This window comes from Phocoena sinus, chromosome 1 (genome assembly GCF_008692025.1).
Source record: "Phocoena sinus isolate mPhoSin1 chromosome 1, mPhoSin1.pri, whole genome shotgun sequence".
Lineage (NCBI taxonomy): Eukaryota > Metazoa > Chordata > Mammalia > Artiodactyla > Phocoenidae > Phocoena > Phocoena sinus.
The window spans coordinates 10,139,331-10,156,449 of record NC_045763.1 but is presented as its reverse complement, the minus strand read 5'-3'; the positions used below and the strand labels follow the sequence as shown (position 1 = coordinate 10,156,449).

At 43.0% G+C, this 17,119-nt stretch overlaps 1 pseudogene; it reads right to left on the bottom strand.

The window, feature by feature from the left end:
* Positions 1–256: 256 nt before the first annotated feature.
* On the bottom strand, positions 257–15,433 carry LOC116753226 (annotated as a pseudogene).
* Positions 15,434–17,119: the final 1,686 nt, after the last annotated feature.

The following is a 17,119-nucleotide window of genomic DNA, read 5'->3' as shown; positions in this document are numbered from 1 at the left end:
GGCAGGGCAGAAAATTATGCTCAGAGAAGTCACGCATCCAGCTCCACTGAGCAGAGGAGCCCAGAGCCCCCCCTTCCTACCCTCTCTGGCTCCACAATCTGCCGAGGGGCCTCAGGAGAAGTGAGCGGGCCTGACGCCTGCGGCCTCTAGGCTGAGCTGCAGAGTGGGTGGTCGGCATGGGGCTGGCTCCGCTGCGTGTGAACAGCTATATATAACCGAGGATTGATTGCCACTGCCTCCCTGCCCTCCATCTGCGTCACTGAAGGCTGGCATCCTTCATCTTTACACAAATCCGGCAGCTGGCAGCCTCGCCCTGCACCACTGCCCTAGGCCCCAGGTACTGGCCAGCGAGTCCCTTCACACGGTGAAGGGTGAAGGGTGCTGGTCACGGCAGAAGGAAGAGGAAGACATTCACCTTTGGGAAAATATAAAAACAGCAGACGGCGAAGGCAGAAAGAGCTTATGTTGTTTCGCAGGGAAAAGAAAGACTTGGAGGAAACATTGAGATAGAAGCAAAATTAGCATAGCTGTGGGACCCTCAGAGCCAGCAGGTGGAAAATAATGACTTTAAATGATTCTAAGTATTTCTTATCATTGGTATTTTGCCCCCCACGTGGAATGGGCTGCCTTGCCCATTGGGTTTCCCATGGGGTTTGACCATCGATGCTTGGTGACGTGGCAGGGTCCCCGTTGGAGCATCAGTAGTAACATTTTGCAAGGTAACATCCATCCCACGTGGGCCCTGTACTAATTGTCAGAAACCACTCTTGCTTGTAGGGAGAGGAAGGGGAGTCATGGACTAAGAATTCACAGTGCTCAGATCCCTTCCAACCCTAGGATGCTTCAAGCAAAATGGCTACAAAGGTATGTCCCAGGGTGACGCTGGCCCTGAATGGAGAGGATGAAAAGAATAATGATGATAATTACCTTTTGAGCTCTTACCACGTGCCAGGTACTTTCCATACATTTTTCAAATCTCTGTGACAGACAGGTCACATTATCTGCGACATAGATATTATTGTGTTTTTCCCTTGGGGACATTGATGCTCAGACGGAAAGCCACGTGCCCAGTGAGATGCAAGAGTCAGTGGCCATGTCTTTCCCATTATGCTGCCCCACCACCAACATCAAGAACCATCCAGAAGCTCATAGCTCTGGATGGGATGGGCAGGGAGACATAAGTCCTCTGTAACAGTGAGTTCTTGATTAGAAACAATTCCTTGGGCTTCTTGGGATGAAAGCGGGACCACGTCATCTCTACCAATGATTTTCAACTGTATTTAGTTTTAGCAAAAAAGAATAATAAAAAAAATTTTTTTTTTAATCTTCAAATAGAACCTGACACAGAACCCTTGATGCAAGTGGGCTGTGAAGAAGCCCAGCAGCGTGGGATGCCCTGTGATGGGCCGCCCAGCACATCCTTGTCTCCTGGCAGGTGTGTTCATCACCGTTTGCTCCCTGATATTGAAGAGATCAGCAGTATTACCCATGAATGGTCCTGGTGGGGCTCATTTGTGTACCCACTACCTCCCTAGCACAAGCTCCCCCTTCTGGGCACCATGGCTGACAAAGGCCACCTCTTACCTGTTCTCCTGCCTCCTCTCTCCTCCCACATCCTGCTTCCCCAGGTCCTGTCCCCAGATCACCATTTGTCAAGTGCAGAGAGGCACACGAGAACCTCCTAAGACTCTTTCTGTAAAGGGTCAGGCAGTCAACATTTTAGGCTTTTCTAACCACTTGCTGCCTCTGTTGTATAACTTTCTTGTTTTTGTTTCTTTTGTTTTTACAACTCTTCAGAAATGTAAAAACCATCATCAGTCCACAGGCCAGGCCTGAGAACAAGTGTGGGCTAGATTTGGGCTGTGAGCCATAGCTTGTTGACCCCTGGCTTAGAGAATAAATTACAGATTGAGCTTGGCGTTCAAGGCCTCCTGTGATCTTCTTCCAGCCCTTTTCTGAGCCTTAACCCATATTACTGCCCTTCCCTTTCCTACACACCAGCCAAACTAGGGCGCTCACACTGAACCACACAAGCACTCCCACCTCTGTAGTGCTCCCTTACATCTTCTACCTGGAAATCCATCCACCAATCTCTTCCACCCATCGAAATCCTACATCTCAAATGCTATCTCCTCCATGAAGCTTTCTGGATCCTCCTCCACAAGGTGTGTTGCATATGTGAATGTCAGCCCCCAGAGTTGTACAGTGTACAACCTGGGCAACCAAATGTAGTAGCCTGTCCTGCCCCCAGATGCAAATTACTTCTCCCTTCTATGAACTTAAAAAAATATACTTTTATTTTATGAAGTACTGTTTCTACCTAGATTCAGAGTTTTCCACACAGGGGTGTTCAAATCTCTAGCTCTTCTGTCTTTTACTACACTATTCTCTTACTGAGTTTACCTCCTAAGAGAAAAAAGTACCTGGGACGTGTCCACTTCTCTCTTCTCCACTTTCCATGTGGCTGATGGCCGTTTCTGAAAATGGCTGTAATGACATCTCCCACCTTATATGGCCTCCTGCAATGTGACTTCGTCATGCTTCCATCAAGAGGTAGGGTCCATCAGGAATGGGAGGGGCCTTGAGAGCTCTGAGGAATAGACTATGGGGAAGTCATGCTGGGCTAGTTCCTGGAGAGGAACTTAACTGGTCTGGCAGGTTCTCCTTCCTTCCTCTGTTGAAGCAAGCATCATATAGAAGTTCAAATCGCCTAGGACCACCAAGCGGTGGGAGGCCCAGCCATGGGGGGAGGAACTGGTGGGTCACATGGAGAGAGAAAGGAAGAGGCCAGGAGCACCAAGGAGCCACACAGGGGAAACAAGGAACCATCTGGACATTCCAGCACCATGGACACCTCATGGCGATACTAGGCCACAGACACTTGGTCCCAGTTGAGCTGATCAAAGCTCCCCAGATGAGACTCGGGGAAGCAGAGACGGTGGTTCCTGCTCTACCCACCTGAATTCCTGAATAATGAGCACCAAAAAAATGGCTGTTGATTTGACATGACGGAGCTTTAGTTTGTTACACAACCAGAGCCAGCTGGCACATCCCCCATCCTAACCTGTACCAACATCACCTTCTGGCCTCCCAGAGCCAATTAACTGGGCTCCCCTCCAGTCTGTCTTCCACTGAGGCGCCAGAGCCATCTTAATAATCGGATCACACTGCTTCCTGCTTAGAAACCTCAAAACCTTTCAAAGCTTTTCCATTAGTCTTAGAGCAAATCTGAACCCTTTACCATGGCCTCCGAGGGCTGGTGAGCCTGCTGCCTCTCCAACCCACCTCTCTTGTGCCAAGAACTGCCCCAGCCACATTCTATCAGGTCCTGGAATATGCTGGGTTTTTCCTGCTCCAGGGTTTCAGTACAAGCTCTTCTCCTGGCCTGGACTGCTCTCCCCAGGTGCTGAGAGGGCTGGCTTCTTATCAGTCAGCTTGAGCAGCTCGTCCCCAGAGAGGTCTTCTCTGGCCACCGGCTCCAAAAGGAAGAGCACTTGTCTTGACCACTTGCAGCCCGAGTTCTGGACACAATGCCAGTCAAGGAACAGATGCTCAGTTTGTAGAATAAATGAATGAATGAATGCCAATCCTCAAGGCCTGGCTCAGGCTTTACGCATCTCTGGAATCCTGCAGGGCTTAGTCGGTACCTGACTCTCAGCAGATATTTGCTGAACAGACGTGGTGATGCCCTCATATAGATTCTACATGTGCCCCTTTTGTGGGAGCTGGGTGGGCAGAGGGGTGGGGAAGTGGAAGACAATCCTCATTTTCCCACCCCTTGGGGTAACCTGAGGGGGCACCTCAGTCTTCAGAAGGGTCCTAGGTGAGGGGACAGAGAGCTGAAAGTAGTGGTACGCCTCCATTCAATGAAACCTGGGGGAAAAGAATGAGTGATGCGATCAGCCTAGGCTACTCTTGAAACCCACATTGTGACATGAGTAAGACAGACAAAGCCTTCTGGCCGCAGGTCCCACACCAGAGAGATCCATAAAGAATTACTGAATTACTATTTACAGTAGCCAAGACATGGAAGCAACCTAAAAGCCCATCAACAGATGCATGGATAAAGAGGATGTGCTATATATATACAATGGAACATTACTCAGCCATAAAAAAGAATGAAATAGTACCATTTGCAACAACAGGGATGGACCTAGAGATTAGTGAAGTAAGTCAGAAAGAGAGACAAATACCACATGATATCACTTATATGTGGAATCTAAAATATGACACAAATGAAAAAGAAACAGACTCACAGATGTAAAGAACAGACTTGTGGTTGCCAAGCAGGAGGAGAGATGGGGGAAGGATGGAGTGGGAGTTTGGGATTCGCAGATGCAAACTAGTATACATACAATGGTACTACTGTACAGCACAGGAACTATATTCACTATCTTGTGATAAACCATAATAGAAAAGAAAAAAGGGGCTTCCCTGGTGGCGCAGTGGTTGAGAGTCCGCCTGCCGATGCAGGGGACACGGGTTCGTGCCCCTGTCCAGGAAGATCCCACATGCCGCGGAGCGGCTGGGCGTGTGAGCCATGGCCGCTGAGCCTGTGCGTCCGGAGCCTGTGCTCCGCAACGGGAGAGGCCACAACAGTGAGAGGCCCGTGTACCGCAAAAAAAAAAAAAAAAAGAAAGAAAGAAAGAAAGAAAGAATTGCTGAGTTGAAGGTTCTCAAATCATCATGTGTTTGGCCACTTGATCAAGGTTGACAGGAGAGAGCCCAGAAGTGGGAAGACTGCCCTCTCCCAGATCCTCAGGTTTCCTGGAGGAGGAAATTGGCTCTCCACACCTTTGGCCCACACTTCCTCCCCTTTCTCCTCCCTCCTGTACCTCCCCTCTTTTCCTTGCCTTCCCCCTCCATCACCTCCACCCTCATCCTCAAAGCCTGCAACTCAGTTTGCGTGGGTCAGTTCAAGTGGAGAGGGTGGTCTGGAGTGCCCGTCTGGCCACAGATTCAAGCCACCGTCTCTGGTCATAGTGTTATCAGAACAAAGCCAACATTTAGACCTGCAGTCTCCTAGCTCCTGCATCAGCTCACTCAGTTCTGAATATGGGGGTAGGGGGAAGAGGCATGACCCCTCGAGTTATTACCCCTCAAGTCTCAACAAAAACAGCATCAGCAATATGTATTGAGCATCTACATGGGCCAGACACGGGGGCCACTGCTGGGTCAGTGTTGATGGATAAGATGCGTGAGGTCTTATGCCCTCCTGGAGCTGGCCTTCCAGAAGAAACAAGAATGCACATCATTTCACATTGTGCTATGTTTGTTCTGTGGAGGAAACCAATAGGGAGAGTGATGGGAAGAGCAGAGGCGCTCAGGGAAGGCTTCTTTGAGGAGGTGACATTGAAGCTGAGACCTGGAGGATGAGAAGGAGCAGGTCTAGTAAAAGGGGAAGGGGGTGGGGGAGGTGTAGGAGACGATTCCAGACAGAGAGGAGAGGTCTCCTGCCTGCCTCCTTCCACTGCCCCCACCTGCCGAGACAAGGTTATGCAGTCCATTGAAGCTCCTGCGCCAACTCCCGCCCAGCCTCCAGCAGTGGGAGATTTTACCCAGAGACAGAAAGGCCACCTCTGTCTTGTTTGGAGGTGAGTTAATGTCCCCTACAATGTGCCACGGAAGAAGGTGACAGCTCTTTGATTTATCTCTCGCTGACATTCCTCCCAATCGGTGACAAGGCAGCACCTAAATAGACCTGAAGTGCATTCAGAGAAGCCCACTTGCATACGTATTTACTCAGGAAGCAGAAACTGCTCCGGACAAAGAAGAAACGATGCGATAGCAAAATGAATTGTTGAGAAGCTGAACGGGTTTGGCCAAATCCGCGTACAGAGGATGGATGCAGGACAAGCTGCCAATTTGATTACTTATTTATCACATGACTAGATTCTCTTCAAGACAGCCTCGGTGAATAATAATATGGAAGATCAATTCTGAGCCTCTCTGCAAAACAAAAACAAAAGAAAAAAAACCCCACCACCTTTAATTGGTATTTTATAAATCACGTTCCTTGATTATACCAGAATACAGATTTGAACTTCCAGTGCTATCTGAATTAGGAAAAATTAAGTGTTTTTTTAATGCTTGTTTATATGGAGCACTAGGGTAACATTCTAAAGTGCCTTCAATTTTTATCTTTCCCTCTGACCTTGGAAATTGCATTTGTTTCCTCAAAGCTAACTTTTCCCTTTGACCTTCCTGCATGACCCTGGCAGATAAAATCGCTTTATACCTTCTCTTTCCCTTCTTTGTCTTGCTCACCATCTTGGATTTACTTCTTTGTCCCAAATAGAGACCATCACAAGAAAAACTGAAGGACTCATACCAGACTTGGTGAATATGTGGGTTATGCTCTGTGTTAACCAAAGGATTAAAATTAACGTCACTTTGCCTCACTTAAGGAAAGAACAAAGGGAGAAAAGGTAGTAAATCTTTAAAATGACCTCCCCTTTTGTTATCATGTCTTTTTTCTGAGAGGGAAAGCGGTCTTACGAGGTTGAAGACTTTTCAGAGGAGTACAGCGGCCATCATTAAAGCCAACGCAGTCTCTGCACTAACTCTCTCCCTCAAGGGAGCAAAGAGGGATTTGAATTTTCAAGGAGGTTGAGCCCTCCATCTGTAACCACATCAAAGTGGGTCACAGATCCGCTCTAACAGATTTCACTGTCAAATAGGAAGCTGGCGCCAGGCCCAGCCCATGATGGAAATTTAATAGAATGGTTCTCATCCTGGAGCCTTTGGATCGCGTGGAAATGTTGGGGACAGGAAAGTGGGCCACAGTGTTAAGTGGAAGAAAAAAATGTCATGTTTTGACAGTGAGTTAACTATCAGAGAGCCTCTTCCACTGCCCGCTCATGAATATGTATATGTTTAAAGAGCAGTTGAGTGAGAAGTAAATTACCTCCAGTACATTCCTCGGTTTTCTTAAAGTGTCTTCTTGAAACGCCAACTCCCTTTGGCATTTCACAGCTTTCCCCAACAGGCTGAGTGCCCAGGTCCTGAATTCCTGGAGCAATGCTGACTATTGGCATTGCTGTCAAGAGTCTCTTGTCCCGTGAATCTGATGTCTGCTGCTCGGTCACTCAGAAGTGCCCTCAACTAGAAGCAGATTTGGTTAGGTGTAGTGGACTGTTAGAGTCCCATCCAGACCCCTGTGGTGGGCACACTCATCCCCAACTGCTGTGAGGGTAGATGACCTATGGCTCCTGCTTCTTCTAGAGAACCACCCCCAGCAGAAGTGGAGCCCTCTTGACAGCCCTGACCCAGGCATCCCACAGCCATGACTCACTGACACAGGAGAACAAAAGGCAGCCCCCTGGCCTCCAGTTGGGATCCACGCTGTGATACACTCCCAGCTCCAAATCACCCCCACGCACTGTGGGGGCGGGGGGTGGGGAGGTCAGGTGGAATCGTGCTCCAGCTAAGACCTTGTCCTTGCTTGGCTCTTCCCCTGCGTTGTCCCGTGTACCTCATGCTCTTCTCCTCCCCCAGTCAATCCTGTGTGCCTTCACCCCTGTGTTAATCTCTGCTTCTAGGGAACGGGACCTAAGACATTTGAATATGCAGGTACCCAAAAGTCACCAACAAGGCACACTGACCAACAGAGAGAAAACTCATCTTCATTATCTTTGCAGAAAGGCTTTTGAACTTGAAAGCACAGAGCCTGACGATGAACATCTAGGGTGTTTTCTCATCACATCGTGGGATTATAGATTGCAGCTGCAGCTCTGTTCATGTGGGGAATAAGTAACTTTCTCATAAGTAAACTCTTCTACCGGTAATGGCTATACAGTAACTGAGTGGGTCAGGATTGGACATGGCTCGAGGATAGTGGCAAGGGTAACAAACAGCCAAGGAGCTAAAAATGGGCATCTCCGACAGTGCTTGCACTATTTGGGGGAGTAGATTCAGTAGTGGTCTGAGACCCTCAGAATGTACCCAGTCCCTGATATCTCTGTGGAAATCTCCATAGTACCATTGCTTATGTTTGCATGATACATATGTTATACCTAAGGTAAAAATTCTGGCTTATGATAGCATTAGCAGAATCATTTAACATCACTTGAGTTATATGGTGAGTGTTAAATTTTATAGGTTCAGAAACCTTTTTTTTTTAAATAAAGAGTATCTTCCAGAAAGCTACAGCAAATATTGTAATTAATGGTGAATCAAGAGAAGCATTATGAGCTATGTGCATTAATATGTCTTTGCTATTATTCAATATTGCACTAAGGGTCCTAGCCAGTTTTACAAGAAAAGAACAAATAAATAATAGGTATAAATATTTGAAATGAATAATGTAGATGATACGATTGCCTACATAGAAAATCCAAGAGAATCCACCAGTAAACTTATTTGAACTAATATGTCAGTTCAGCAAGATGGGCAGGTACAAAATTAATGTACACAAATCAGGACCTCTCAGACTTCCAGTTCTTGAACAAATACCTAACTACAAGTTTAGGAATATTGGATAAACTATAATGCAAACTGCTTTTAATGCATAGCTGAACCCATAAAGGAAAAAAGGAAGTATTTATATTCTGGAAGAAAAAGGAGCTTGAAACTAGAGTGGTGAGAAAGTGAACTAATAGAATGTCTGATGGGGCAAAGGAGAGGTAGTGCAGGGAATCATTATGGGCCCAGGAACCTAGGTGCCTGGGTTTTAAGACCCACATGGGGAATGAGTAGGAAACTAGTCTGCAAAAGACAGGCCACTGGAATTAATATCACTACATAAAGCTGTGCCAACAAGATCTTACCTTAAGTGAAAGAATGGATTCTGGAAGTCCACCTGCCACCGTAGGGATGGTTCTGGGTGGGGAAAAATTGTCTCCCCTCATAAATTCAATCATCCAGCCTGTTCCTTAGGTAGGTTTGCAGCCTATTTTATATTCACTATGTGGTCTAGAAAACTCCAAGATGAGAAACATAGTTAAAATTTGTCCCATGAAACTGACATCACTGGGACACTTGAAAAACACAAGAGCAAAATGATCTTGGAGGATGATCCAAGAGCAGGAGCTACAAGAAATTCCCACAAATAAAGCCTGGTGAAGATGAGCCCACAAACCAAAATTAAAACACTCATTCTAAAATATTCCTCCAAGGGTCAGGGTCAGCAAACCATAATAATCAGGAGGATTAGAACCCTGGAAACTACAGATAGAACAATCTGGAAAAGGCTCTAGAATAAGATATTAGAAATGAATAAAAACATAAAGGAATTGAATGCTTAAAAATACTAGTTTTAAAAAAAAGAAAAAAAATTAAAAATAGAAGCAAGTTGAACTCTTTGAAACTCTTCATCCGAGAGATAAAAACTAAAAATTTCTCGGAATTGGTAAAAGATACCAACCCTCAGATCCAGGAAGCCCAATAAATCCTGGGCAGACTAAAGGAAAATAAATCCATACCTAGATAAACTATATGAAATCCAGAACACCACAGGCAAAAAGCTTATCTTAATAGTGCCAGAGAGAAAAAACAATTACCTACAAAAGAACAGCAATTTGCCTTACAGCTGGCTTCTCAACTCCACCAATGGAAATCAAAAGTCCTTCGAATAAGAATAGTAGCTCCATATTGCTAAGAATGTAATTGCCATCTTAGAATTCTAAATTCAGCAAAGCCTATTCAAGAATGAGGTGGAATAAAAGCATTTTAAGATGAGGATTGAAAGATTTTCCCACTTTTAGTTCTATTAAAGAAGAAAATCCCATCTATAAAAAGGTCTGAGATTCAAAAAGGAATAGTAAGTAAAGAAATTTAAAAACAGGCTGTTAATCTAAACAAATTCAACTGTATAAAACAGAAATAATGACAAGGTTTGGATACAAAAATAAGGGCTAATTAAAATCCTAAAACTCTAGCCAACAATGTAATATAATGTAAGAAGGGAGAGGGATAATTGGCATTAAAATTTTTCTATTGCTTGGAAGGAGGATAGAGGCACTAATTTTACATTTTACTTCTTTTCTTTTCTTCTCTCTTCTTTCTTTTTTCTTTCTTCTTTTCCCTCCCTTTCCCCTTCCTCCATCTTTCAGAATTGAACTATTCTAGATTCTTCATTTATGGCTCATTATCATAATTGGTCCACGAGAGGTCCCTCTCTTGCAGGTATATGTATATACATTTGTATATTTTCCCTTTTATTCCCCTTATTCCCTTCCACTCCCTTCCCCGCCATAGATAACTACTGTACCATTCGATCTAACCTTAAATTTGCATGTATCCTTATAAAATGACACTAGTGTCATTTTGTGTGTGTATTTATTTTAATTCACACACATGGTATAGTACATAGTGCTACAGACAGCTTGATCCTACAATTAGCTGCCCAATCCAGAAACACTTTTGAGAGTGAACAGAAGTGCTCTTATTATTAATACTCCCAGAACAACAGGGAAACCCTGTTGGACCTATAGTCATCTTAACTGCAGACCTTGTTCTTTTACTTAGTTTTTTTTTTCACTTGGTAGCATGTTTTTAAGATATAATAATGACAGTGACAATAATATTACTTGCTACATGGAAAACACCTTTGCAATTCTGTAAGGTAGACATTGTTATTATCCCCATTTAATGGGTGTGTGAACTGAAGCACAGAGAGATTAAGCATATTGTACAAAGTTACACAACCAAAGAGGAGTGAGTCAGTTTTGAACCTAAATTAGTCAGTCTGGCTCTGGAGTCTCTGCTATTAACCGTAAGACCATAGCTGCCTCTGAATACAAAGAGAATATTCTGAGGGCCTTTGGCAGGACTGGTTGCGTAGTGGTGAGCATAGCTGCCTTCCAACTGTTCTGAGGGCCTTAGTTCATAACTCAGTGGGAAGGTAGCTAAAGTTTCTACATTGCATCTGATGTTTAATATGAGTTTTTGGTATATGACATTTCATTTTCCAAGAATTTTTATTCAAAAATAAGGTTTGATTTCTATAAAATTCTTTTCTGAATTTTTGAGGAAACTATACTTTTCCTTCTTTAGCCTGTCATTTTGAATTACACTGATAGATTTTTCAGAGGTTGTCTTATATTCCTAGAATGAACCTTAATCATGATATATTACTTTTTTTTTTTTAAGAAGATGCTGGGGGTAGGAGTTTATTAATTAATTAATTTATTTTTGCTGTGTTGGGTCTTCGTTTCTGTGTGAGGGCTTTCTCTAGTTGTGGCAAGCAGGGGCCACTCTTCATCACGGTGCACAGGCCTCTCACCATCGCGGCCTCTCCTGTTGCGGAGCACAGGCTCCAGAAGCGCAGGCTCAGCAGCTGTGGCTCATGGGCCCAGTTGCTCCGCGGCATGTGGGATCCCCCCAGACCGGGACTCAAACCCGTGTCCCCTGCATTAGCAGGCAGATTCTCAACCACTGCGCCACCAGGGAAGCCCAATATATTACTTTTTAATACACTGTTGGATTCATTTAGCTGAATTAAGAATTTTTGCCAAATGAGCCTATAATTGACTTTTCTTCTAATGTACTTATTCAGCTTTGAAATATAAGTTACAGACAGCCTCATAAAATTAATTGCACGGTTTTCTCTGTATTTTCTGGAACAACTTGTGTAAGGCAGGAATTTCCCAAAGGTGTGGAAAAATCACATCAAACATCTGAGCCTGGAGGTTTGGGGGAGGGAAGTCTCACTGATTACCATTTCTATTTCTTTAATTTGTCTATTCCAGTTTCTGTTTCTTCTGGCACCAAAACTGTCATTTCATATTTTTCCAGAAATATGTCCTTTTTGGTCTTGGTTTTCAAAACTTATTAACATATTGTTGTTAATATTTTTATTATAACACATTTTATTATGAACCATACATACAAACAAGACTATATGTAATGTATATGCACACACACACATATGTATACAGTTGAAAAAAATAATAGTAAAATGAAGGCCCATATGTATGCATCACCCATCTTAGGGCTGCTGTGTGTCCCCATCCCTCCCCTCCTGCCAATTCCATACCCCTATATCTCTTCCAGTGATTTAAGAGAGATTTATTCCAGGAATGTAAGATTGGTTTAACATTTGAAAACCAATCAGTAGAACTAACCATTTCAATAGAATAAAAACAAAACCAAAAATATATGATCATCTCAGTAGATGCAGGAAAAGCATTTGACGAAATTCAATTATCCATTCATGATTTTTCTAAACTCTCAGCAAAATAGGAATAAAATATTATTCCTCAATATAATAAAGGCCACTACGAAAAAAATCTATAGCCAAATTCATACTTAATTATGAAGGACTGAATCCTTTCTCCTTAGGCACAAGGTACAGATGTGTACTCTCGCATCTTTTATTCAACGTAATTCTCTGGTGCTCTCTGGGAGACTAGGTTGTTTATGACACTGGCGATTCTGTTGTTTTTAGCGAGGAAGCTATGGGGATTGCAACATTATATAGTTATGGTACCTGGTTGGTAATTGTTACTGGCTGGTCGCTGTTTATCGATGCTGTGATTATGATGGAGATTGTTCGTGGTAATTAAATAAAAGCTAAGGATGAAGGTAATAAGGAATGATAGGAAATATAGTTTGATAAGGGCTTTTTGGCTTGAGACTAGCATGGAGAGCTTTAATTGGATAAGGGATGTGGGTTTTGGTAAAATATTTTCTAGTCAGATTAAGTGTAAGAGGGAGGATGCTGACTTATTGATAGGTTTAGGTAGGGAGGTAAACGGTGCATGACAGTGGGGAAATATCCTAAAAGACTAGAGAATTTGAGGGTATTTGAAGGGTAAATAAATTTTAAGTTTTGCGTGTTAAGATTAATTTCAAGTGCTAGTACAAAGCCCAGGATGGTCACTGTAAGGGCAGTTAATTTTAGGTACAGGGGACCGTTGTTGGGAGGATGTTGTTGGAGATAATAAACCTGGCAAAAACACTTCCAATTAATAGGCGTTTGATGGAGTTAATTAGGGGTGGGTTGTTTTCATTTATTGAGGTTAAGGGAGAGAAGCGAGGTTGTCCTAGTAGTGGGAAGAAGATAAGGCAAGCACTATAGACAGCTGTGAGGGAAGTGGCAACTAGAATTATTAGCAGGGCTCAGGCATGGGTATAAGACGTGTTAGCAGTTTCAGCGATCAGGTCTTTAGAATAGAAGCCAGTGAGGAAAGGCATTCCTGTCAGTGCTAAACTTCCAGTAACAAGGGCTGTTGTGGTGAAAGGTATAGCTCAGAATAGGCCTCCTATTTTTCAGATACTTTGTTCGTCGTTCAGGCTGTGAATAACAGATCCGGAGCATATGAATAGCATGGCCTTAAACAAAAGCATGTGTGCAGTTGTGTAAGAATGCTCGATAGGGTTGGTCGATGCCAGTTGTTACCATTATTAGGCCTAATTGGCTTAAAGTGGAGAAAGCGACAATTTTTTTAATGTTGTTTTAGGTGAGGGTACCTATTGCTGTGAATAGGGTGGTAAGGGCTCCTAAGCATACTGCTATTGTTTGAATAAGTTTGTTGTTTTCTGTTAAAGGGTAAAATAAAATAAGCAAGAAGATTCCTGCTACAACTATTGTGCTTGAGTGGAGTAAGGCTGAGACAGGAGTAGGGCCTCCTATTGCTGACGGGATTTAGGGGTGAAGTCCAAATTGGGCTGATTTTCCAGCTGCAGCTAGTACGAGTCCTACGAGGGGGAGATTTGAGTGATTTAAGCTGAGTATAAAAATTTGTTGCAGGTCTCATGTGTTTAGGTTAAACAGTAATCATGCTGTTGGTACAAGAAGTTCAGTATCCCCGATGCAGTTTTATAGGATCGCCTGGAGAGTGGCCGTGGTTTGCATCTGCTCTCCCGTATCACCACCCAATGAGCAGGAAAGATGTAATTCCGACTCCCTCTCACCCAATAAATAGTTGGAAGAGGTTGTTGGCAGTAAAAAGAATTAGCATGGTGATGAGGAAGAGGAGGAGATATTTGAAGAACCAGTTAATGTAGGGATCGGAGTGTGTGTATTATATTGAGAACTTCACGATGGACCACGTGACAAATAACGCTAGTGGTATGAATATTATTGAGAAGTAATCTATTTTGAAGCTAAGTGTTAATTTAAGGGTTTGAATGGCGGTCCAGTGTCAGTTTGAAATAACTATTTCTTGGCCTGTGTGGACAAATATTATTGTTAGAATTAGGCTGGTCATGAAAGCATAGGAGACAGTATTTTTTTTTACATATGATGAATATTGGTCGCTTTTGTATTAGTTATTATAATTGGGATTGTTAGTATAAGCAGTGTGACCAGAGTGAAAGAGGAAAATAGGTTTATTACTTTTACTTGGAGTTACACCAATTTTTTGTTTCCTAAGACCAACGGATAACTACTATCCTTTAAAAGCTTGAAAAAGCCATACTGTTAGGCATGGGAGCATGAATTAGCACTTTTTGCATACTTTCTCAGTAAATAAGAAGTTTCAGTCTTCTGTTACTAGAATCACAATCCAGTGTTTTTTTTTAAACTATATTTACAATACAGAGGGCCTAGGCTGGTTTTGGGGTTTAGTGACAAGAGTAGGAGGGGTAAAATACGAAGGGATCTAAGGGTATTTTCTCGTGTGAAAGAGGGTGTCATGTTAATATGGTGTGTGTATTTACTGCACTGTGCTGTAATTAATGTAGAGAGAGAGTATAAGGCTGTAATTACAATGTCGGCTCCTATTAAGATAATGGTAAACTTTGATCATAAGAGAGCCGATATAACTAGAAACAGCTCTCCGACCAGATCAATAGCTGGGGGTAAAGCTAAGTTTGTTAGACTTGCTAGCAGTCACCAAGTGGCTATTAGTGGGAGGAAGGTTTGTAGGCCTTGGGCTAATGGATTCGCTTGTGATTTGAGTTTGCTAGGCAGAATAGTAGAGATGATGTGAGGCCATGGGAGATTATTAAAGCGGAGGCTCCTATATAATTTCAAGGCGTCTGGATAAGAATAGCTGCAATGACAAGTGCTCTATGGCTGATGGAAGAGTATGTGCTAAGTGATTTTAGGTCTGTTTGGTGCAGACAGATTGAACTGGCTATGATTATTGCTCATAGGGAAAGCATAAGAAAGGGGTATGCTATGAATCCTGTCAGTGGGTCAAGTATTGCTGTAATTCGGAATATGCCGTAGCCCCCCAGTTTTAGTAATACGGCTGCAAGGACTGTAGAGCCTGCGGTGGGGACTTCTACATGTGCTTTGGGTAGTCAAAGGTCGAGGCCATAGAGGGGTACTTGTACCATAAAAGCTATTATGCAGGCTAGTCATATGAAGACATTAGATCAGGAATTGGGTAATGTTTGAGCTCAATATTGGAGTACTAGGGAACGTAGAGATCCCGTAGTGATTTGGATATATACTAATGCTACTAGAAGTGGGAGTGACACGACCAGCGTGTAGAATAGAAAGTCGAGTCCTGCATTAAGGCGTTCTGTCCGGTTACCCCATCGAGTGATGACAATGAGTGTAGGAACTAGTGTAGCCTCAAATATAATATAAAATAAAGTTAGTTCTGTGGCGGTAAGTGTTATGATTAAAAATGTTTGTAATGTGATTACTGTCGCGATGCAGTGGCTCTTTGAGCAGGTGAGATTGGCTGGCTATTAATATTAGTGGTATGAATCATATTGTTAATATCAATAGCAGTGTAGATGAGTCGGAAAAGAACATTAATGAGAAATTAAGGCTGTTATCATTAAACTGATTAAGGAGAAGCTGGCTTGTGAGGCTAATTTAGTAGGCTATGGGCTGTAGCATTAATTCAGATTATATTATTTTTTGATAATCAAGTCAGGGGTATTAATATAATCATAGGGACAATAAATTTTAGCATTGGAGGAGGTTAAGGTTTTGTATGTAATCAGTGGCGTAGGTGTTTGATACTGTTACTAGTAAGGATAATCCGAGTGTGGCCTCACAGGCTGTGAACACTAACAGGATGATGGGTAGTATGCTGGCTAAGGGGAAGTGTGAACTTAGGATCATTCGGGTTGCCATGACGAATAATATTATGCCTTCTAGCCATAATAATGAGGCCCTTAAGTGGGATTGATATATTAGCAGTCCTACAAGAGATACTCTGAAAGCTATAATAATATTTATATATACTAAAGGCACTTGGTAATTATGAATTTAGTCATAATCTAATGAGTTGACATCATTTGTTTCATTTTAAACTAAATACCATATTCAGTTTATTCTAGTCCCTTCTGAGTTCACTCATAGGCCAGGCTAATTGCCAATAATGAGATTAGGAGCCCGGCTATGGTGAGTATTGTTTTTAGATTCTTTGTTTGAGTTGCTAAGGGGAGGGGGCAGTAGGAGGGCAATTTCTAGGTCAAAGAGAAGAAATGTGATTGCTACTAGGAAGAATTTTACAGAAAAAGGCAAGCAGGCTGATCCTATGGGGTCAAATCCACATTCATAAGGACTTGTTTTTTCTGTATAAATATTCAACTGGGGGAGTCAGAAAGCGATGAGTACGAGCAATGAGGCCAGTGCTGTGTTTGTCAACAGGGCCAGTATTAAGCTTATTATTCTTTTTCAGGCTACACCAAAGCTAACTGATTGGAAGTCAATTGTACTAATTAATACTAAAAGAATTATGCGTCTCATCAATGGATAGTACGTAAAGGAAGAGTCATACAACATCTACAAAATGCCAACGTCAAGCAGCGGCTTCAAAGCCGAAGTGATGGTTGGATGTGCAGTGATATTTTAATTGGCGTAGGAAACAGATAACGAGGAAGGTGGACCCAATAGTTACGTGCAGTCGGTGGAATCCTGTGGCTATGAAGAAAGTTGATCCGTATACTCGGTCTGAAATTGTAAAGGATGCTTCATAGAACTCTGAGGCTTGTAGGAGTGTAAAATATACGCCTAGGGTGATTGCAATAAAAAGGGCTTGGAGTATATGCTTGCGGTTCTCCTCCATAAGGCTGTGGTGGGCTCGAGTAGTAGACTCGCCAGAAGCTCGTAGCACAGAAGTGTTGAGGAGTGGTACTTCTAGTGGATTTAGAGGGCGAAGCCTGTTGGCGGCCAGCACCTGCCTAATTCAGGTATAGGGGCGAGGCTTGAGTGGTAGATGGCTCCAGATAAGCCAATAAAATAGAGGACTTCTGAGATAATAAGTTG